The 24,457-nt window shown below is 37.2% G+C and overlaps 1 protein-coding gene across 9 annotated transcripts in view; it reads left to right on the top strand.

The window, feature by feature from the left end:
• Positions 1-24,457, top strand: part of FRMD3 (FERM domain containing 3) — a 159,747-nt gene that overhangs the window by 26,596 nt on the left and 108,694 nt on the right. Inside the window, exon 1 of one of the 9 annotated variants that reach the window (XM_084505467.1) lies at positions 5,552-5,572. The exons of 7 other annotated variants lie outside the window; for them this stretch is intronic. The gene's annotated coding sequence lies outside the window, so the exon portion shown is untranslated. Of the gene's footprint in view, positions 1-5,551; positions 5,573-14,782; positions 14,932-24,457 lie in introns of those variants that run through there. One more of the 9 variants, XM_084505466.1, reaches the window with a different exon arrangement.

The following is a 24,457-nucleotide window of genomic DNA, read 5'->3' as shown; positions in this document are numbered from 1 at the left end:
GCATTATAGTTAAAAGAAATAAAAATAAGCTTCAGTCTGCTAGTACTGCTGTTGACCTTTACTTCTTTTTCTTTCCTGCTCTATTTTTTTGGCTTTCTTTGAAATGTTATTTTTTAGTAATTTGTAATGATGCTTACCCATATATCTTATTTGGAGAAGACTAGAGAAAGAAATGGGGAAAATGACTGAAATAAAGCGTGAAAGCTAAGAAATAAATGAGAATGGAAAATATAATACTGTGGTCAGTGACTGAATTTAAAATAACTAACTATTCTTACAGCTTTATAAAAGAATAATAGATGGTAATTTGCAACTTTTTCATGTTCTCTTTAATCTCTGTCAAATTATTTAATATATTTCAAAGGGTCATGACTAAGCCTGCTGTCTAAAAATGGTTTAGAAAATATGAAAACTATCTATTAAACCCCAGTGAATCTATTATTATTATTATTATTATTATTATTATTATTATTATTATTATTATTATTATTATTAATTAATTAATGTGGCGGAGTGTGTATTTCAGCCTTGGGCTAAATAGCATCAAAATGCTTTCATGGTCTGACCTCATGCTGGGTTTGAGACTAGGTTAATTTTTCACTGTCCTAAATTCAAATGAGGTTGTTTCACATTTCCTAAATGTTTGCCCTAAATTTGGACATGTTGACTTATATATTATTACTGTTGCTTTTGTAATCCTTAATTTCCATCATTTGCACACATACGTATTTGTTTATAAAATTGGATACAGAGGGGAGGTGAAATAAGATGTATCCTAGATAAGCAAAGAAGGTGAGAGTTAGGATCATCTTTTCTTGGGAAACAGTTTGATTTGGGTAAGTGTGGTCTTGCCTCATGTATTCTCAGTGAATATCCTGCTGTCATGAAATATCTTTGGATTTTCTCTCAGTTTTTGTCAGAGAGTTGGTGTCTGTAGAACTTTCCTCAAAACTTCATATTTGGTTAACTGCCATTGCTACAAAAACTTTTTTTTGTATGTGATTAAGAAAGGAATTGACTCGTTGAACTAGAGATGTTTACATTTAACCTATCCTAAATTTACATGATGTATTCATACAAGCACATATATACTACAGAAATTATCTTAATGGCTACATTTTTTTTTTTTTTTAACTTTTAAAATTATCTTCAGTTTGGACTGTTAAGGTTTCCCTTTTCTCTGTTGGATATTGGATTTTGGCTTTGCATACTATGAATTTTTTTGTATGAGCAGTTATGAGAGGACAGCATGAGTGGCATTTTCTTCATTTAATGCTTGAGTGTTAGATGAAGTGTAAGGAAAATGTCTCAGTTTCTTTCTTGTTCTCAGTAAGACAATAATCTACTTTTCTGTCATCATCTCTTACTGCTCTTTTTAATTAAGTATCTATTGGCACTGTTTTTCCCAGTGCCACCTCAAGCCATCCAAGTGTGGGATTTGGAAGGGACAGACTGATGCTCATTTAATACTTTGCAAGAACTGCATTCTCCTTGGGATAGATTTTTCTTGCTTCACTTGTTCAGTTCCAATTAGCTGTTTGTGCAGGTGTCAAAATGTGCAGGTAGCATGGCCAGTTAGCTCTGAATTATTTTGCTGACATGCTTCAAAGGCTTTGGTGTCTACGCAGGGTTGTTCTAAGAAAATGTATACCTGCCTAGGATGATACGCAGCTGGCAAAATGCAATTATCTTGGTGCTTTGGGGGCAGACCTAGAAAGTCTGATAATTGTTGTTATTTTTTTGAACTGGTCGTGGCTTCTCAGACTGCCTGAACAAGGAGGGACTCAAGACTGAGACTACCAGTTCATGCTGAAGGGCTTAGTGTATGCAAGTTCCACTGAGTTTGTACAAAGTAGTGTATTAAGGCCTATTTTCTGTAAGAGGTTTCACAGAAGAGTGGAATAGAGTTACTGCAGTTGTTTGCACCATTTTCTTGTATGGTTTCTTGAGCTGAAATATATGGCATGTGCACTGGGGGAGGTCAGTGGTTCTGCAATAATTTCAGTCCTCTTTTTTTTTTTTGAAGAAGCAGTTCCAATTAGTTTAATTCATACCTGTTCTTCTTGGTGTGATCTGATCTACTACAGTAGTACATGAGTAAAAGTTGCAATTGCAAGTGGGGCAGGTTGCAAAAACACCTGGCTGGGATTGAGCTGCTTGCTACCTTCTGGGCAATTTTCAGAAGCCTGTTTTGCTGAAGTCAACTTGACTCCTACTCTTATGTGAATAAGCTTTCTCTTTGTTGTAGTGGGGAGCAGCAGTTGATGGAAAGAGCCATGGGAGGGGTTAGATCGGCAGTCATGAAGGTCAAGCCTCTGTGTTAGCTTCTCTTTTTAACAAAAACATGAAATAGTGCATATGGGAAGCTAGAGACACAATCAGATGAACTGTGGCCAAATTACATTTTAGTAAAAGACAGCATCTGTTGTGTAATCCTTGGTAAAGTAAAACACTAATCTCATTTATTTTTTCATGACATAGTTTTCTCCTTTTCCTTAGCTCAATAGGAGTGGCTAATACTGGTTACTAGGCAAGATACATATTACCTGTGTTGACTGAATGTGGTGTTTAGTTAAATCTATGGAGAAGGTTAACTATAGACTTGTAACACAATCATGCATAAACTCAGTGTTTTAGGCATTTTAAATGAAACCCCAAAGAAAATGGAATAAATTGAGTGATTTATTGCAAAAAAGTAGTAATGGGAAGAAAATACTTTGAATATTGATTGTGAGCTAAACTTGTGTTATAAAGATACATAAATTTGATAAACAAAAATGACAAGATGAGGTGTGTTCAACTTTTCCAGTTACAAACTCCACCTTGCAATTAAAAGTTGCATACTGCAAAAATGGCAACACGATTAGTTCAATATTTGCTTGTACTTAGGCAGATAAGCTAATTTTAATCCAGGCATAGAAACTTGGATATGGTCCAAGAACTCCTTTAATTTCTGCCAGAAGAGTCCTGTTCAGAGCTTATGGGATATTTTTACCTGGCAGTGCATTCTGGTACTTTAATGCAAGCCAAATGTTGAGTCTGTTGCTACTATTGCTAATGCAGCATGTGCTTTCCCTTCTCTGTATCTGAGAAAAGGCAAAGCTGCAGCTGCTAACAGGAGATGTTAGCAAAAAAGAAACAAATTTAATTATCTTCCTTCGTAGCTACAGTAATGTCCCTTTATACCTCATCTTAAATGGAGAAACAGGAAATGTTTCTGCAAATGGAAGTATCATGGTCTTAAGTGGCCATTGCCTATTTTCTGAGAAATGGCATTGCATGTGGGACCTACAGTGTTCCTAAAAGCAGCTGGGAAGATCTGAGAGGAAGATTCAGTAACTAAAACATCAGAAAAGCAATTACAATTACACTGGAAAATGCTTTTATTTCAGAATTGTTCAGTATTTCAAAATGTTTTATTTCTGAGTTGGGCTGCTATCTTTTTTTTTTGTTTTGACATTGTAATTTCAACATGCTTCTAGCTGATGTTATCATATCCTGCTAGAGTAGAGATTAACACTGGATATCATTTGAAAACTGTGATTACAACCTTCCAGTTGGAATGCACAGGAAACTACTAAATTTTTAGGAATTATAGGTACTCTAGGTCAGTTTCTGTACTTAGAATCCTCAAATTCATGCTGAAGATAAAAACACTGACATGAAAGAGTCCATCACTTTTAAGAACCATGCCGGGGAGGGAGGCTTACGTTCTTAATTTGGGTTTTGTTTAGTTATTTTACATGCAAAATTCCCCAAAACTTCAGTTATATCTTATTAATTATATCCTTAGAAGTGATTGCTGCACAGTATTGCTTACCAGTGGTTCAATCAATTGTACATTTTTTTTTTTTAATTTATTTTAAGGATCACGAGAGAGGTGTATTGAGGAAAGTGGGGTTGCAAAGTATTGTGATGCATTAAGTCTTTATGCCCGGGTAAGACCCAAAGAGAGATAGATCTGCTTTTCCAGCAGATCATGCTTGATTCCTGAGAGGGAGAATTGTAGGAGGATGGCTAAGATTTCTGAACGCCCTGTATCATGGCTTCTTAATCTTGTGGGTCATCTTGAGTCAGGTCAATCTTCTGATTTTCTGTGCAAGAAACACAAGTAAAGATGAATTTGGGTGCTGAGTAGGTAGGGTTATTTTCCATAAAGTCTTTTATAAAGTGGTAATTTAGTATAAAAAAATTACTGAACCCCAAAATAATGCACTCTAAAATGTTGTTGCTGTCTTAAATTTTTTTCTCTTTGTGACTCTAATATGTTACACTTAACTTTTGTATAATACTGTTAGTCTCCTATTTCAAACTCCTTTCCTTTTTCTTTGATTACTCAGCTATCTTTAGTAACTCCCCAAATAGGGCTCAAGATGAACAAGACAGAATGTGTATGAGGGAGGGACAGGTACAATTTTGAAGCTAGAAACAACTTCCAGACAGAGCATCTCTGTTGGCACCAAGAAAAGGTCAGAGGTACTTGAAGAACTAATACTAACAATTGAGCCTCAGTTGAAGGCTTATCCTGTATCAAAGTCAAATTTTTGCAGTACCAGCTGGATCAAATTACTGGCATATCTGATTCCTTTGAGATCCTAGTAGTTTGGCTCCAAGAGGAGGAGAAGTTGTCCTAAGGCAAGTGGATGTCAGACCAACCTCACCTAAAGGCATTCAGGGACTCCTGTTCAGGAGCATTCACGGTGTGTGCTGGCAGTACTGGGGGTGTAGTCAAGGCATGCCTCCTAAGGAGCTGCTTCTGCAAGCAGGCACAGTCTCTGTTTCTGAGAGCAGTTGTGATCCCTGCACAGCCAGGTGACAAGCTGACATACAGAATATGCACAAGTAGGAAATTTCATGTTATCATGTTCTTATAATCACAGTCAGCCATACAAGCTTGAGGAGTCCCGTGGAAATTACCTACCACAGGGTTTAACTGAGAAGACTTCTGCCTGTTCGTTGCCCCCTAAGAAAAGCTAGAAGTAGTCTCTCTCTCTCTGCCACCCTTTCCTTTTTTCCCCTCCTCCCCTTATCTTTTGTAGGGACAATGCTATGTTGGAGTGAAGAGGAAAGGCACAATGACCAAGTCCAGACAAAATCATACAATTTTACTATTATATTAGCAGGTTACTAAACCTCGTTTTGGATATAAAGTGACACTGAAGGTAGATTTCTACTGCAAGTCTAACCAGAATAATCAATTTCAAATAATAACCATAAGCAACTAGGATCAGATTAGTAAAATTTAGAGGTTCACACTATAGTATGAAACTGTGTTTGGATTTGTTGCACTTGTCCTGCATGAATACAAGTGGGCTTACTGTTGAGTTTCTAGTGATCAGGCCCTATACTTGCTAACTGTGGAGAAGCATCTCCTGGAGTCACTTGTGGAAATATGGTTGCATACCTGCACGCACCTTTTGTGACTGTCTCTCAGACCTGACTTGTGAAGTTGTGGTCTGTGCATTGCTGAAAGGTCAAACAAGGGCAATGTGTGGACCCATGTAACTTCTCAGCTTCCATCTAGTTGCAGGTTCAGCTAATACGGAGCTGAGGTCCTTAATGAGACACTTTGGTAAGTTTTGATTTATTTTTATTTTTAATTATTATTATTTTTTTTTTCTGCAAATTTGAACTCTGCAGTGGAGAATGGACTCAGCTAATAATGATGATTTAATGAAGTGGATAGACTTGCCTTAGTACATTTCCTGTCTGTAGCACATACTGTATCCCTCAGAAATTACTTCTGAGGAGGTTGTTCCGCTCCTGTGTTATCTGGCTTGGCAAATGGTAAAGGGGTTGGGGTAAACAAGAGTTCTGGTTTGCTGAATAGTGTCTCTTCAGAGAAGGTAGAGATATTTATGGGTTAGTGTAAATTCATGAGTGAAAAGAAAATGTCTTTGCTATCACATAGTTAACTGTAGCCTCCTCCACTTGCTACCTGGCTGTCTGTAACTCTTTCAGGCAGTTTGGTGAGGACAATATCCTGCATAATAGTTTCCATAGAGATAATGTAGCGAGTCTCTTCATTATTGGTAAATAAACCTTCTTTTGTGTTTTTCTGGTCATGCAGTATGAATAACAAATAAGAAATAAAATGTTCACTGAAGAAATTTTTGCAGTGAAGACCCAACTACTAAAGATTTGAGGAAGCTTAAGGAGTACTAAGAACTGATCTTTCTCTGTCTGTGGCATTATTTTATCAAAGCAAGAATCTGTACTTGAACTAGTGATATTTATTTTTCTTAGGTAAATGCTTCTGAGGATCAAGTAGAAACATCTTCCAAAGGCTTTAAATGCACAAATACAAGTGCAACAAAGAAATTGAAACTGAACTGCACAAGCGATGATATTTCCCCTGTGTTTTAAGCATGTGCTCAGCTGCTTGACCTTGGATGATTCAGACTCCATATATTTTACCATAAGAATCTCAGCTTCCAAGGATGCAATCCCACTCCATAATGATTTGAGGAAACAGTCACATTTGTTCATATAGATACAATGGTGATTTGAGTGGACCCAGTGAGATTTTTGTCAGCTTTTTTGTGCTGTCCTGTAGCTGCTGTTCATAGGAAAGTAAATGAAATATTTAATTTCTAGTCGTATGTATTTAGAAAGAACTGGTATATGGAGGCAGAAGAAGGAGGTAAAACAAACATAACTGAGGCTGATTGTAAAATGCACAGTGATGTCATCATCGTACTGCTTATCCTACAGGGGGAATATTTAAGATACTTCATATTCTGTTTTTCTATTATCTCGTTAGTGGTATTTAATAATAGTTGCTGGAGATGCTGTATATGGAGTTGTTTTAGTATGTTAGGTATCACTCATCCTGTGTTAAAAAGTAGCATGTTTTTGGATGCATCTCAAGTTAATCCATGACTGTGTCCCAAAATTTAAGATGCTATTCTACGTCATGCTAATTTTTTCTGGAAATCACCACAGAAGCATAGCTCTTTCTGTCTTTACATAGATATTCATTCTTTTTTCATGGGTAGACCTCATACAGTCTTTTGAAAACTATTTTTAGCTTTTGTAGCAAATGTGTGCTACAGTCATTCATTCTCTTGCCTCTGTCAGTTGTTAAATGTGCAAGTCATGGGAACTTGGATGTTCCCATTCTTCTCAGAGGATTTGTTTATGCTTTAGGGTTTGTATACGTGGGTTTTATGACATGTTTGCAAGGAATAAATATTTTCTACATACATACATACATACATCTTTTTTTCTTTTTTTGCATACGGTGATTTGTGACAGCTCCTGAGAATATAAGTGGGAGGGTGGAAGGAAGAAGATATGCCTCTTCAATCTAATTACATTTTGAGTTTCTGTTTTGATGTATTTTTAATAGTGTTATTGGTTGATGTAGATTGGTTGTTTTTGATGTAGGGTATTTCTTCAAAGATATTTCACAGGTTAAGTCAGAAGTTGAACAGCTGTTCACAGTGAGTTGCTGTTGGCACACAGAATCAGTTCACACATGATAAACATCTGAGTTAGAATGATACATACGGATCAGTTAAGGCAAAATAAATAACTAAACACAAAGCACTGTTCTATAAAACACAGTTTTGCTTTAAAAATGCAACTTGGGATTTATTAGCTTGTCTAAGAATTCTTGAATACCAAATACGGCAGTTTAAATAGTTTGAAAATGAACTATAAACTTATTGCTGTAGAGTCTGGAGCAGTTTTTAAGCCAAAAAACTGCTGGAAGAATATCGTATAAATTGAAAATTATATGGAGGGCAGTCCATCCAATCTTCTTCACTCATTCCATAAGTATGATTGTACTGAGATAATGCATTGCCACATCCAGGACTTCGCAGTTAAAGGCTGTTCGGCTTGCTGTGCAGTTGTAACCTGGACCGATGGATTATACAGCAAAGGCAGATTTGCATTTGCACTTACTTTCATGTTAAGGGGTAATCTGAGGACAGTAAGTAGTAAAGTATCTAGAATGAAACCCATAAAATATAAAAGAAATTGAAGTAGTAAGTAATTGAACTAATATAATGAGACATTTTTCTTGCTTACGTAGCTTTTACCTTAACGGTAAAGGTAGGTGCCATAAATACTTGTGTTGCTGCAGTAGTTGTGTACCTAGTCATCTCTTGATTTACAATAGCTGCTCTTTTGTGTGTGGATTCACTCCATTTCCCATGCTTTGTTTTTAATTAATAGGGAAATATAACTGTATTTCGATCTTTAGAATCTGAAGCTGCCCAATGTTTTATATGGTATTGATTATACACCTGTAATTTATTAAATGATAATAAATTGGATTGACCATCCATCATTGCATTACAATTCCCTGTATTTTCCTATGCTTTTCTGTAGGTGTTGGTACCTACAGAACATCTGAAATGTGAAACACGATAGATTTAAGTGCATATGCACGTCATGCTCTCAGCTTCTGATTTCTGGGATGGAGAGGTCTGTCTTTCTTACAGACTAAGCAAGAGTTTGTGGTAAAATTTTACATAAAGGTTCTCACAAATCATGAAATCATGATCTTACAAATCTGTATAACATTCGGCACATTTTTTTTCCTTTTTTTTTTTTTTTCTTTTTAGTTTGTGTTCTGATTTATTTTATTATTTTATTTTATTTTATTTTATTTATTTTATTTTATTTTATTTTATTTTATTTTATTTTATATTTTATTTTATTTTATTTTATTTTATTTTATTTTATTTTATTTTATTTTATTTTATTTTATTTTTAAGGCCTTAGAAATTGGAAGCTGCAATGTAGCATAGAGGATGTGACAGCTACATCAGAGGCCTGGAAGAGCTAAGTTTTTATCTGCCTTTGCTGCTGAATTCTTAGCAAGGAATCATAAAATGTAAAGCTGGTACTTCACCGCTACTTTGTCCCTTGTGAGTGGTTTACATGGCAAAAATACCATGTAGTGTTTTCAAGGAAGAGAAGAGGAATCCAACAGGGAATCCTTGAATCCTTTATTCAAATGTTTTACTGTAGTGAGCTTCTGTTTCTATACCAGCTATTTACTAGGTATTTTTGAACTTGAACTTCAAGTCCTATGAAAATCTTCACTTACTTTCTCTAGAGGGTATAGACCCTACTTGAGGAGGAACAAGGCATTTTGTATCTTTTTCATAAGAATTTTCTGATAAAATGCATCACAGGTGTGCAGACTGTGGGAGGTCAGTGTTAACCTTCTATATTTTACTTTCATGTGCATTTCTTTCTTTTCTTTTTCATGTTTGCTGCAAACAGATGTACTTTAATATGTATGCAAAGTTTGGTGTTGGAAGCAGAAAACTAAGTATGAAAAGGCTGACAGCAGTGAATCTGCAGTTAATGAAACTATCCAAGAGACACTTTAGGCAGTTGCCCAATTTTAAAAAGTACTAGTGCTCAGCTTAGAATTTACATATTTGTAGGTGAAATATTTTTGCCCATTCAGTTTTGTACATAAGCATGTATGTGTGCACTATCCTGTCAGCTGACCAAGAGGAAAATACAGAAGCAAGAGGAACCAAAGCTCAGACCACTGTATATGCAAGTGGTGAGAGGGAAGACTCAAAAAGCTATTAACAGCACTGGGGCAGGTTTTGTTAAGGTATACAGCTTTACTTGAAAGTGAAGTGAAAAACAGATAAATGAATTCAGCAGCACGTCTGTGTATGTACTCCTTTTTCTTTAATAGGTAATGTGACTATGTTGATTCTGTCCATGGCGATACAAATTTGTAAGTCATGTCCTGCTATAGTGTTTGCCTAAAAAATAATTTGGTTGAGTATCAGAGTTTTTCATGTTGGGGTCCCTGAAGCTTCTGGAATAGTTAAATTTAGTTTTCAGTGTGATTGCTCTACTGAATTTTCAATCTGTAAAATAAAATTATAATGTGCAAAATACACCATCCTCACCCATATTGAGGAATTCCTTCTTCCCAGAATAAAGATTATAGTTTCTGCCAGGTAAAAGGTGATATGAAGGTGGTTTTCTTGCTTGCTCCCCTGTGTACTTCCTCACTGTGGGGCTGCACACCCTGGTTCTACCCTGTGCTTCACATTGACTCCCCCTGGAGCACTGGGAGTCACTTTAAAAGGAGTGCGCACTCTTGCAAAATGTACAGACATCCTGCTTTTGAAAGTAATCTTTAAATTCCAGACTAATGTTCTAGAAAGGAAGGACTGTTTTTGTGGGGAGAAAGAAACTTAAGTATTTTTACCATCTGTAGACCATTCCCTGAGATCTGATATATAGATATCATAATTACATCACTAAACTCAGCCTCATTAGGCATTGGTATTTGTTTGTTACAGGTTTATTTTAAGGTGAATTATTAAGAAATGCAACTCGTTTGCCTTTTTATATTAACATTTATGAAGAAGTTTTCTGCTAAGGTTTTATAACTAACTTACAACTAGATGTAAATTGTAACATTAGTACATAGTTTCCAGTATTTTATATTACAGGTAACAAAAACAAAAACAAAAAAAATCCTACAAAACTTGAACAAGTTATGGGATTTACATTGCTAGGGAAAAGAATTGTTTATCCCCATGAGTTGAGTGGCATCACTATAGTGCAGGACTGCAGAGGTTAACTTCTCGTGCTTACACATGAAAATTGGTATGCAAGTGGGAAGTTGAATAAGTGGTGGGAGGCTTTTATCCCTTCTCCCCACAAGAGTTTGGCAGAGCTTGTGTGAGAACAACAAGACATATTCCTCTGTTGTCCTGTTAAAGAACAGTGGTCTTCTGTATTCTTGTTATATGCAACCTCTGTGGTATTTTTAACAGGGAGTAGATCCCTTGTTCATGCATGTTTCTGAAGAAAAATGACGTGCAGATGAATAAAGTTGTAGGCTGGCATTACATCATACAGCTACTAGCCAGGCTGGTTGGGAAACAAGCAGGATTGTCAGCTGGGGACACAAACTGGCACTTCTGCAACACAATACTCTATTGGGGCCTGTTGAAAATATGCTGAACAGTCTTGGGGCACTGAGCTGATAAGGTACAAAATTGTTATGGAGAAGGATGAGATTGAGGGGGAGTGGCCAGTACATATGAATTTACATTGCCAAGCAGTAGGTACCTGTCTGTGTTGGCAGCCTGCTGGTAGTGTTTGTGCAGGTCATTGGGTTTGTAATATAGACAGAAAAAGGAGGGACACACTTATGAGTTAAGATTGGATCTCTGCTAATTTACTTAGTTTCTTGGTTTCCTATCTGCAATAAGAAGCATGGTGCTAATTTATCACAAAGATACCATGAGAATGATGCATCCATTTATTTGAGAAATGTCACATGATAATGATGGGACCTTCTATTATGCTTTAAAGTGAAGGACTACAAAACTTTCTGCATACATTTTTTCAATGTTATGGCCAATTTGTTAGTGGAATGGAGACCTTGGTTAACTGGGCTTCTGCAGCTTTTACCCATACAGATCCTTTGAAGGGATGCTGTCATACTGATTGCTTTTACCGAGGAAGTTCACAGATCTCAGTCTGCTGAATCTGAAAGCACAAGCCTCTTCATTTCTGAGGAAACTACTTTAATGTTTAGGAAGTGAATTTTCAATGGTGTGTGTAAGAACTATTTCAGCCCTTAACTTTTCTTATGTTCAATCTTCTAGTACTTGTCCATTCTTTTTATATATGTATTAAGTAATTATTTTTAAAAAGGCAAATCTGTTTTCCTACTTTTTTTGTCTCTAGCTATGTTTTTTTTCCATCATCAGTAATGACCTTACCTCCCGGTTTGTAAATTTGTGAGCTTCAGGACAGATCAACGACAATTTAGTGCACAGTTTGTAAGTACAGAGATTTCAAAACCTTTTTTAGATTTTTTTTTTTCCTTTTCAGAAAATATTAAACAATATCTCTGGACAAAAAAGCAAAAATGGTAGTAAATCTGCAAATAAAGAGGAGGAGGGCATGTGGAGAGGGAGGAATACTCCAGTCCAGTGAGCCTTTGAGTTTCTCTGATGAACCAGAAGGGTGTTCAATTTTATTTATTTATTTATTTTTTCCCCCTCTTGTTTATCTTATTTCCTTAAGGGAGCAGGCACTGAGGACTTTTTCTATTTCATTTTCTGTTGCTTCAGGCTTTCAGTCCATTCCCATAGTGACTGAGTTTTTTGAAAATCAGCCCAGAGAACACTAATCCGTAATGGCATTTTCATCATATTCTGTGCTGCAGTATTGCCATTGATACACTGCTTATTGTAAGGCTAAAAAGCCTGATGTAGAGACAGACTGACTGGAAAAGAATTACATGTGTATCCAAGAGATGGTTCTTTTATGGCTAGGTTAGACAAACAAGTCAGCGTAGTAACATGTAGGTCTCCTTCCCTTCTTGTTTTGTGAAATATTTGCTTACATGCCCATAATGTTGTGCAAGTTTGATTTTCTAGAAGTCCATAGCCCTTTTTTAAGACCATAAAAGAAACTTGCTTCAGAGAAAGCAATGAAAAATTAAGTTTCAACTGATGTTTTATGGGCTTTCTAGATGTTTCAGTAGTCTGAATATTTTAAAATGCTTGCTTTTTGTGAACCTGAATTTAATAGGTATTTTCAGAAGAAAATGTTTTACTTTACAAAAAGATTGAAAATAAGTTGAGGAGGCTGGCAAACAGATAGTCTTGTTGTAGCCCTTGTGCCTTAACTAGAACAAAAAGGAAGAGAGTGGTAAGAAGCTTGGTAGTGGATATGTTGTATCTCTATGAATAAATCAGAACTACCCAGTGTATGAGTGTGTGTATGTGCATCTGTGCATGTAACAGTTGATGCACAGTGATGGATGTGTTTTGCTTTCATATAAAGTTGACTTTGCTATCTCTCGAGGCAGAAGCCTGCATTTTTGTAACAGGAGACCCCAGGTGACAATGATCCATACTATTCTGGCACAACGCTGAATGGCTGTGGAGTGCACAGTAGGTGACTGCCTGAAATCCTAGGCAGAAGGTGATTTACTTATTTATGTTATCCATTTATTTTGTACTGCAGAAACACATTTTGATGGTCATTCTAGTCAGTTGCCCCTGCCCAGGTCTCAGTACCACACTTTTGTACTGCTTACCTATCCACCACACAGAGGTGGTGGTTAGCTCCAGCCTTGCTGTAGTGAGACAACTTTTCATCCTGTGCCTGGGCTGGGCTCTGCTGATACCTGGGATGAGATCCTGAAATACAGCACATTGCTGTCGTAGGTCTCCTTTAGGTTGCCCTTTACCACTCTTGTGCTTGTTAAGGCAGAAATATGGAGTAGGAGGAAGAACATTTTTTTCTGACTCCTACTCTCTCTCTGATTTTTTCATCTGGTTGCTTTTCTTGTCAGAACCCATTTTTTATTCGGCTTTGAGCATGCTGGAGTTGGTATCGGGACTGATGCTGTTTAAAATCGTTGTCGTGGACATGGACAGTGGCATTGAGTGCACCCTCAGCAAGTTTGCTGATGACACCAAGCTGTATGGTGCAGTTGACGCACTGGAGGGAAGGGATGCCATCCAGAGGGACCTGGACAGGCTTGGGAGGTGGGTCTATGTTCAACAAGGCCAAGTGCAAGGTCCTGCATCCAGACGAGGGCAATCCTAAGTACAGATACAACATGGTCAGAGAAAGGACTGAGAGCTGCCCTGAGAAGAGGGACCTGAGGGTGTTGGTTGATGAGATGCTCAATGTGAGTCAGCAATGTGCTCTTGAAGCCCATAAAGCCAGCTATATCCTGGACTGCATCAAAAGCAGCATGGCCAGCAGGGCGAATGAGGTGATTGTCCCCCTCTCCTCTGCTCTCATGAGACCCCACCTGGAGCACTGCCTTCAGCTCCGGTGCCCCCAGCACAAGAAGGACATGGACCTGTTAGAGCAGATCCAGAGGAGGGCAACAAAGATGATCAGAAGGCTGGGGCACCTCTCCTGTGCAGACAGGCTGAGAGAGTTGGTGTTGTTCAGCCTGGAAAAGAGAAGGCTCAGAGGAGACCTTATAGTGGCCTTCCAGTACCTAAAGAAAAGCTGGGGAGGGACTCTTTGTTGGGGGTTGGGGAGAGATAGGACGAGGAATAATGGACGAAACTAAGAGAGGGTTGATTTGGATTAGGTATTCATTAAAAATTCTTTATTCAGAAGGTGGTGAGGCACTGGCACAGGTTTCCTAGAGAAGCTGCAGATGCCCCATCCCTGGGAGTGTTCAAGGCCAGGCTGGATGGGGCTTTGGACAGCCTGGTCTGGTGGGAAGTGTCGCTGCCCATGGTGGGGGGTGGAACTCAGTGATCTTTTAGGTCCCTTCCAACCTACACCATTCTATGATTCTATGCTCTGATGAAGAGGAAGCATCAGCATTTAAGCTTCACCATGTGAGACAGAAAAGTAGCCAGGTGTAAAAACTAAGAAGGGATTTGTTTAGGTTAAATGTAAAACCAAAATACAGAGAATAGCATGTGGCATGAAGAGTGATCACACTTGTTGAAAGCATTTTTCAGTGCTTATAATATTTTTTTGATCTAATCCATTTCTTACTGAAGTAATTCCAAAGTGATTACTTTGAGGAATCATTCTAAATACTGTGTGTACTTCTAGAATATTACATGGAAAATATTGTTGCTTTTTTTTTTTTTTTTTTTTTTTTTTTTAGCTGATTATCACCGAAGAGAATTTGCATGGTTCCCAGGCAGATACTGCAGGGATGGATATTTATTCTTTGTATGATATGATGGATATTTATCCTTCTGAAGCCAGTAACATATCAGTTGACTTCAGCCAACTCCCCAAGGCAACTTCAGAACTCCAGGGTCAAATGGCATGCATTGAACTGAATACTAGACTTAATTTAACCTTTCCATGGATGTGTGTGGAAAAAGGGATAAAAGTTTAATAAGGAAGGAAGTATATTTTGTTGTTATAAAGAAAATGAAATCTTTTTTTGAGAAAGAAAATTGACCTTTCTTTGAGAAGGTAAGTAATAGCAGTGCAATGAAAAGGCTGACCACTTTGACAACTGGATGACTTAAGGGAATGGCCACAGTGAAATTCCTTTATAGTGACCCTGATAGTGCATTTTTTTTTATGTTCACTCTCAATGACAGTTCAATATTAGCTAATTGTGACTGTTTTGAATTTAAAGATTTTGCATATATAGTGTAGCATCGTATTTTTAGACCTTTTTACATTCCTTTCATTGATGAAAAATCCCCTCAGTACAGATGCAATCTATTAAAATGGTCGGAACTGTCAGTATGTATGAAAGAAGAAAGAATTTCCCATCAGTTTTTGAAAATATGTATGATAATTATATTTCCCAGTGTTTTTGCAAGTGTAAGTGCTGTCAAATCTCACTGTTTAGTGCCTGTGTAACAAAGGAGAATGAAAATGTGGAAAGGGGCCATGCTGGTAGCAGCATGTTTCACCTAAAACACTAGCAGGAAAACCTTCCTGTTTTGGTTCAGTGACTGTGAGAAGAATGTGTTGACATTAGTAGCAGGCTCACTCCTGCCTCTGCATAGTGGTCACTTCTGCTATAAAGCAATCTTTTAAAGTAGATGATGGTCCAAGTCAAATGTTAGTCCCCACTGTATGCTGGTGCAGTTTTTTGTTTACCTGGTGTTGTGTTGTATTTTTAATTTTCCTGGCACCTTTTTCATATCAAGAACCATTTTTTTTTTCCTTTAGAAGTTATTTACAAGTGCCAAATTCTCAGCGAAAGAAATGGGGATCCGCTCTTGAGGTCAGAGCAAGGTCTAAGTGCTATAAGCTGTAAAGCATATGTTGTTCCACATTAGCTATTTGTGCAATGACACCCAGAGGAGAACTGAAGAAGAAACAACAATAGGTGGATCACTGAAATGTGTGAAGCCACAGGACAATTCCCATTACTCTACCATTAGAGGTAATGCATGGAAGGCATGGCTGCAGTAATGGCCAGAATGCTATTTTGAAGTGGGAAAACACTTCATTCCCTCATTTACTGCATTAATCATACATGCAAAACCCATTTGCTTCTTTATGTATGAGATGAAAACATGACCATCAGTGCTGCTTTTTCTGATTCTATTTTTTTATCTAAATGATTTATTTTTTAGCAACAATTGTTCAATAAACCTTTGGTGATATACTACATCTATTGAAGTGCTAACTGTGAAGAGCTTTTTCACCTTTATTATTATTATTATTAATTAATTTATTATTATTATTTTTTTAAATAAAATCGATACCACATTCCTGTAGCCTGAGTTGATTTAGGATGTGCACTTTTCCATTTGAAGCATCTTTGGAAGCATTAGGTATGCTAAAACATAATGAGGAAGGCCTGTCATTTCCTGGGAAGAGCATATAAAGACCATAAAGATAATACATAACAGAGATCAGTTTTGTTACTCGGTTTCTGAGGAAATTTCAGTGAAAATGTCAAGCCCTGCTACTTTTAAGATATGTAAGATTTTTGCAACTTATTGGTCAGCTTACTTTTGAACTAATGAACATAAAAGCAAAGCTAATTAATTAGCTTTTTCATCCTCAGAAAGAAAATTTTAAACTTAATCATAATTAAAGAAATTAATTCACAGATGTCTTTGCTTTATGTGAAGGGAGAACAAAGAGCTTAGGCCACGACTTTCTGTTTCATTGCATAATTGATGCAATGAAATATAGAAATCCATTGATATATATATGAAATATAGAAATCCATTTGCCTTGATGATGCCATTCCTCTTTTTCTGCTAGTGCGAGTTCATACCTTTCATTGAACAATGCTTTTCATGGAATCTCCCATGACTGTACCAATTGATAATTGGAGACAAACCTAGTCTCCCTGTCTTTCCTTTGCAAATATAGCGAGCTTTTCAAAGGCTCCTGTTGCAAGTAGGTTGAAGGAATCCAGCCATCCCAACGTAGTTCTCCTTCTTAGTAGTTCTCCTGTGTATTTCAGGATCCTATGAATGCTGCACCTTGAATCCTGCAGTGCAACAGTCCCTGTAGCCACTGGTAAAAAGCTGTGTGTATTTGCACTCTTTCAAGTCGATGCTTCTAGGCTATTCCTGAGTCTTATGAATGTTGCCAGTATTTCTGTTTTTCCCTGCTCTGCAGTGAGGACATGCAAGTAGACAGGGCAATATGGAAGAAGAATGCACCTACTGGGACTGCATGTTTTCCACTGCAAACCTGTGCCTGATTCTCCTTATGTTTTTTCCTGAGAATATGATATGCATTGGAACAAGCTCCCCAGGGAAGTGGTCATGGCACCAAGCCTGATGGCTTGTTGAAGAAACATTTGGACCATGCTGTCAGACATATGGATTGATTTTTGGATGGTTCTGTGTGGAGCCAGGAGTTGGACTTGATATTCCTTGTGGTTCCCTTCCAACTCAGGATATTCCACGATTCAGTGATTCTGTATATACCTGTGATATTACCATGGTATATGCATGTATTTCAGACCATCAGAAATCTGCATGATGTGTAGTGCTGCATTTTGCTACTTTAGTGCACTGAATACAGAAAAGATTCAATGTGAGAGTAAAGAATGTAGGCAGGCATGTCAATGCAAAGGCAAACACAGGAAAGGATGACTCTTCCTCATGTTATATATATCTTGAATTTTATTGAGACCAAACCAAAGGAGCTTAAGCACTGAAATCTTTATTCCACTTTAGGAGTTGAGTGCAAGCTTCAGCTCCACAGCTCCATAAATTAGCATGAAGAGATCCTTTTGTGATGTGCATATAACAGCTTGCATTGTAGGCTGTGACACTGACCTGAAACTGCAAAATGCTGCATAGTGTGTTTGTTTTTTTTTTTTTTTTTTTTTTTTTTTTCTCCATCTTGGATGTGAACTTGTTCAGCCTCCATCCATAAAATGTGAAGTTAGGGGGGTCTTTGACCCTTTGCAGATTTGAGTTCTAAAAATAAAACTAGTCAGATTTGCAGAGTTGGGGCCGTGATGCATAATAAATAACTTAAAACCACTGTCTTTTCCAGGAAGTATCCCCTAAAAACAGCATTTGAACTAATTAAACAAACAAACAAACAAACAAACAAAAAACCACATTGAACTGAATTATTTACTCAATTAGAATAGCTTAACAAACCTTCTGAAAATTCTTCTTATGCATATGTTCTTGAAAGCAAGGAAGAATTTGTCATGGTAGCCTAAAAGTTTGGGTTGCTGGCCTAGAACCACTGAAGTTTATTCTATGTTTATTATAAGTTGGTTATGGTACCACTCTCACGGTTATGTGCTTTAGGTGTGGGACATCCTAAAGTAAGTTAATATTGAATGTTTGAAGGTTATCCTTGCTCTTCCCGATTTTGGATGGTAAAGCTGGTGTAGAGCCAGCCTCAGCAATGAGTCAAGACCAAGTTACTTCCACTGATGTATGCATCCTTAGGTGCCCTTGTAATCTTTCCCTTCTGATGGCTCCTATCAGATGGCTCTGCTTTGATGTACCCCGTACAACAGCATCCTGGCAGCAGAGTCATGTCCCTGCACTGGGCTGTAACCCAAATGGCTGGCTGGGGGATTAAAGTGTTGTCCATATTTCCTTTGTGTGATCTTCAGGATATGTTGGACCATGACTAATGGTCAGAATAAGACCTTGAATTTGCTTTGATCTTCTCTGAGAAGAAGAAATATGTATGGAAGTTTACAGTTTGCATTTTTATTTCCTTTTTTGGTGCTTGGGGAATGTGTGGGGAGAAGATCTTAGACTTTTTTTTAGCTTAGGACCCATGCATCAAGGAGCTGGTGTACTTCCATAGTTATGTTTCTGGGAGGAGACATGCTCTAACATTCAGTGCTGCTGCTCTTGACAGTTATTTTTAAAAAAAATCAGAATAGTACAAATATGCAACTTAGATTTTTCCATCAGTATACTAGGCAACCTTGCAGTGTTTTTGTCAGTAGATAAACTTCCTTGCACATCCCTAATACATCTCCTCTCTGGAAGAGTTTGGTTATATATTGTTCTTTACGTGACCAGGAGACAATCATTCCCATATTACAGCGAAAAGTTAATAAGAATTTATTCCATGATTCTTCGCACTGGGACTGATTCACTGTTCAAGATAGTCTGGAACAAGACTGTCTTCTGAATGGAAATGTTGGTGTTAGCACAGAAGATGAAATGGATTGATGATTAAATTATCAAGTGTCATAATGTCACTAAGCACCCAGTATTTTTGTTGCTGTATTTTAGGGTGTTCAGTGCTAGTAGAACATAACAGAGAAGGACGTGGAAGTTTGTTGTGCCTTGCTATACAGAAACATGAGTCAGTGGATTACAGTTTTTATTTATTTATTTATTTATTTATTTATTTATTTATTTTTCACATGAAGATTGATAGGAAAGAAAGTGGCAAAGCAAGAAACAGTTAAAATGTAATTCATAAAATCTATGCAATTTGTCACTAAATTTTTTTATTTTTATTATTTTTTTTTTAATTTAAAATTTTAAATCTCTGATGCAAACACCCTTTAAATTGTTTGCTTTTTCACAGTCTAGACATGAAAGTGTTATATAAGGAAAGAAGAATCTTTGTTCTTGACATGGATTAATATCTCTGTGTGCAGAAAAAAACCACCTGAATGAAGTCTAATTTATGTAGTCCTGACAGGATTCTGTTGAAGACTGATTGTTCACTGATACTGTTTTGGTTGAACTCACTGTAGTCAGATTCTGTTTTTTAAGTTTATTCCCTTAGCAGAGGTGTTTTCGTTTTTTTTTTTTTTTTTTTTTTTTTTTTTTTTTTTGAGGGGGGAGAACTTGATGAATATGAAATTCAGCTCATGTTCCATGCACAGATCTTAGGATTTCCCTTATTTCTGCTAGCAGAGAGGGGAGTAGGGGAGACACACGTTTTTCCCCTTGATGTGGGGTAGATTAGATAGGTGTCGTGGCACAGTGAGAAGGGGACCACAGATATTGCACAACCAGGGCTGACATCTGCCTCTCTGCCTTCTGTTTCACTAATCTGTCATTAATTTTTTGGAAATGTGAGCTTGAGTGCAATGGCAAGTGTTGCTGCTTGAGGTCATGGCATATGTGCAGTCGACAGAAGCCAGCACAGAGGAGCTTTTTGGGGTATGGGAAATTCCTCAAAATGTACACAGAGAAAAACTAACTGAGAAAGGAGCTGAAAACTAACTGTATTCAGCAGAGCCATTCTCTTGTCAAACAATGGCTTTGCCCTGCATTTTTAAGAAACTTCAAGTCTGTAGCTCTCGCCCAAAATTAAGTATACAACAAATTAACTGCTTTCAGCATAAATTAGGCAGCTGAACTAATTATCACATGGGATTCTCCTTGGATCTTTGTTGTCCTGTTCATAATTTTTGAGAAAAAAATTAAAGTCTAAACTTTATAGCTGTTTAAAATACCAGAAACAGTTGTCATGGTGAAGTTTTGCATCATTTTAAAGGATGATGCTGAAAAGCAAGGTAGATGTTGCTTGGTTGGTCTGGAAAAAGTTTCACCCATTATGGTGCTTCAAGTTGGCAGCTCTGTTTAGGGACCCAGTAAGATAAGGATGAGACTCTATTCAAAACCTCTTAGCAAAAGTTGTGCTTAAAACTTTGGAAAGGGTTCAGGTTCATGAGAAACTGGACATTATTAAATATGACAGCATATATTTTTTAAAATAACTGTTTTTGAATGCTGTCAAGTAGATCATGGTCTGTCATTAAAATCATTTTGATGAAAGGAGATTGTTCTAGGTAGCTCTTTTATTTTAGTACTTTTATTTTAATAAAAATGTTTGTAGGCAATTATGGTACTCTTTGATGCTGTTTAGTTCAATTGAAGCATGATTTGTCCAAGTTTTCTTTTTTTTAAAACTTATAATACAGTAGAATAAACCAGAATTTCCATCTCTCTCTCTCTCTCTTTTTTTTTTTTTTAAGCTGTAAACTACAGCTGACTACCTCACTGCCTCAGCTGAAGACATGCTGTAGAAAAATGTAATTATTGAGCCTGACAAAAGATAAAGCTGGCTAGTATAGGACATAAAATGGATAAAATTGTGTTTACTGAATTTTACAGACAGCCCAACAATCTAATTGCCTTCTCTAATTTTAGAATCCTTTAATCTTTTTCACTGACATCTTTTATATATTTATATAAAAAGGTGTGTCTGTGCATGCATGCATAGACACAAATGCATAAAAAGTGTGGTGTATATCTGTGTGAGAGGTGTCAAAGATGCATTGTGAGCCAGGCAAGGAAGTGCATTTTATCACCTCAATATCTGATGACATTCAGCGTTTTTGATCTGTGAGGTATTATTATTCTAGGATCTTAAAATTAACATTTCACGACTATCATCTGTTGTAGTCCAAGACAACTACAGATGAGTCTGTGTGGCAGTGGGGTCACTGTATAAACAGGTAGTCAGTCGTATGTAGAAATAAATATTGGCAGATAATTACTGGAACATCTTTCAGCCACGTGGTGAAGCTGTGCCCTTCCCTTCACTTATTTCTGATGGCTGTGCACTGCTAACATCTCATGCCTGTTTTCGTGCCATGCCTGTAGCTCATTGCAAATCTTGGAGCTTGGTAAATGAAATTCATTTAGTTTTGGTTTTCCACTTCCTATTGAGAGAAAGTTGAGTGAAGACAAAGCTGCAGAGCACCCTGGCCACTGGGAGTCCTGATGTGCTCTTCTCACCCATGTGGGCAGGGGCTGGACACCATCTGCTGTGTGCCAAAGAGGACAATGGGCAGGACTGGAAAGGTTGGAGAAGACTGGGTGCTGGAGACAGGGCAGCCTGAGAAAAGCATCTGGGCAATACTGACAGACATGGTTTAATGTTGGTTTAGGTACTCCTGTGTGGAGCCCAGAATTATACTTGATGACCCTTGTGGCTCCCTTCCAGTCTGGGATGCTCTGTGAGAGGGAGTGTCGGTGCTCAGGCTTGATCTCCTAGTGATAGGGGACCCTCTGCCTTGTCCAGAATATTTGGTGTGGTCTGGGAGTTCAGCGTCTGGAATACTGTTGTGCTTAACTGTAGTGCTTTCCCAGCTGATTTGGGAATCCAGTCCTTTCTCTCAGGCTGAGCATGTGACCGTGGATGGGTTCGGGTTACTGACAGAAATGTCCATGCTGTTGGAGTCTTCCCATGCCTCTCTGTCCACCTTCTGCTCATGTGTGTACGTAGGGCCCACAACCAAGTGTTGTTGCTGCATCCCAGAAGAAGCATGCAAAGTTACTGAAAGACTTGCTTACTCCTGTGCTGGGCTGTTTCTTGTTTTCTTTCCTGAAAGTCCTTTTTTTTTCTTTGCTGTGTTAGGTAGAAGAAGAAATCCAAAATGTTGCTTTGTGCTGTAAGACGAAACTACTTTTCTATCTTTGGTGTCATCTGCTGTTTTACGTATCTTCTTCAATCTCAAAAGAGAAAATCATTATAAAATTACTGCACGATGAGGTTTTACAGTCGGTTTTGGCGCAGCAGGTATGAAGCTGTCAGAGCTCTGCTTGTTATAATCTGCATATCAACATTGTGATGGCTTTTTTTTTTTTTTTTTTCTCTCTCTCTCTCTTTTTTTTTTTTTTTCTCATAAGCCCATATCAGCTGTACCTGATCTGGGTGAAGATCAGCTTCACCCAAAAGGGAGTTAAGAAGGGAGAACATAGCTGTAATTTCCTCCCAAATTACAGGATGTTCAGTGCAGATCTTTTAAAATTTTTAGGGGAGAAAAAGAAGCATTTTGTACCTGGGGATGATATTCAAAACTGTTCACCAAGTTACTCCGTTTTCTTCCTGACTTCTGCTGTGGCTCTGCTTTAACACTGAATGTGACAGGAATGACTAGAAAGAGAAGCCTTTCTAGTGCAACAGGTGTCCTAGGAATAGATGTACAATATATTTACAGATGTTACTGTTTTTTGTTAGAATTTTTGACTGGCCTTCTCCCTATGCCACTTTTTTTGGTGTTTAAGTATCTCTAAAACAAGTACCCATTTATGAGCTTTGACTTTCTTGAAGAGACTTTCTTGGGAGAACTATGCACTGCTTCATTCCCTACAGAACATAGTTTTCACTATGTGTCTTTCTTATCCAACAATTAAATGAATACAGGTGTTCGTGTTCAGTAACTTCCTCTGTTTTTTTTTTTTTTTTTTTTTTTTTTTTTTTTTTTTTTTCTTATTTTAATGAGTTGTCTTCTACATGTGTTCAGTTGTAATAGGGAAGAGGGACAATTGAGGGAAACTGGTTAGTGTTTATAAGGATCTTTTGCATATATGCCATAACTGAATGTTTTTTAAAATGCTTCTGTTAAACGTCATCTGCTGTGGAGCATGTCAAACAACTCTGTGTTAGTTTTGTTTAGACATATATTCTGAGGTTTGGTGTAGCACTAAACTGCTGTAAGACAGCAAAATGTATTGTGAATTGCCATCCACAGTGTTTTTGTGAGATCATGGCTTGTACTGGGAAAAGCTGGCTGTGCTATGAGATGTCATTTGGTATGTAATTCAGGGCTTTGCTTTCCTTTTTCTAGGTGTAAGAAATGTTTGCAGTATCATATGATTTATTTCAGATAAATCAAGCGTAACTACTACTGAGAACCAATCAAGTATCAAGAGTTCCTGATTCAGTCATTTTAATATTTTTAATATTAAAACATATTAACATGCATTTTAATAGTGTATATGTACTAGGTATCAAAGATGTAGAAAATAGAGCAATCACCGTAACAGCAAAAAGAAAGGTCAGTTTGTGTTTCATCTTTCCATTACTCTGCTGACTTAGTGGAAACAGGGAGTCTGGGCAAAGGACAAAAAATGAAGACAAATCTGACTGAGTAAGGGAGAAGAGTGAAATCTAGTAAGAGAAACAATTCATTTGCTATGGGATCTGTAAAATGTATTGCTTTATTATCTTCTTTCTGCAGCTGCAGTTAATGGAACAATCCTTTGCTTGGATTTCTGCCACCTATTATTTAAAATGTTTGTATTGTATCTTTTGTAGTGATATTTAAAATAAATGAAGAAGTATGCTCTGTTTTAAATCTGGTTTATATCTAGTTGTTCTTCAAAGAATCACAAAATATTTACCATAACTCTAATATCATGGGTGATGATTAGAAACGGAAAGGGGATTTGTTCTGACTGTGCTATCAAATAGAGGTATTATTTTAGGTAGTGCTAATGAGGCAGTTTGTGTGGCTTTCAAGGACTGAATGACCTCCATAAAAAGAGAAAGAAAGAGAAAAATCAATCCAACTCCCCCTACTACAAAAAAAAAAAATAAAAAAAAAAAAAATTGCGAGCTGAGAACATTTTTCTTGGCACAGAGACAGAAGCTTATATTGCACAGAGAATGGACTCCTCCTCTGATGCCAATAGCTGACTTTTATTAAACACATTGGGGTGCACTGGTATAGGCACTTTTTTGTCCAAGGAACGTTTCTGGAATACTTCTATTCTCCATAGTTTTTAATCTAACTTAAATTTGCTTTTCTGAAAACTGGATGTATAATCTTGCA

Source organism: Aythya ferina (genome assembly GCF_964211825.1).
Source record: "Aythya ferina genome assembly, chromosome: Z".
Classification (NCBI taxonomy): Eukaryota; Metazoa; Chordata; class Aves; order Anseriformes; family Anatidae; genus Aythya; species Aythya ferina.
The sequence above is the reverse complement of the archived record's forward strand: the minus strand, read 5'-3'. Positions and strand labels throughout refer to the sequence as shown.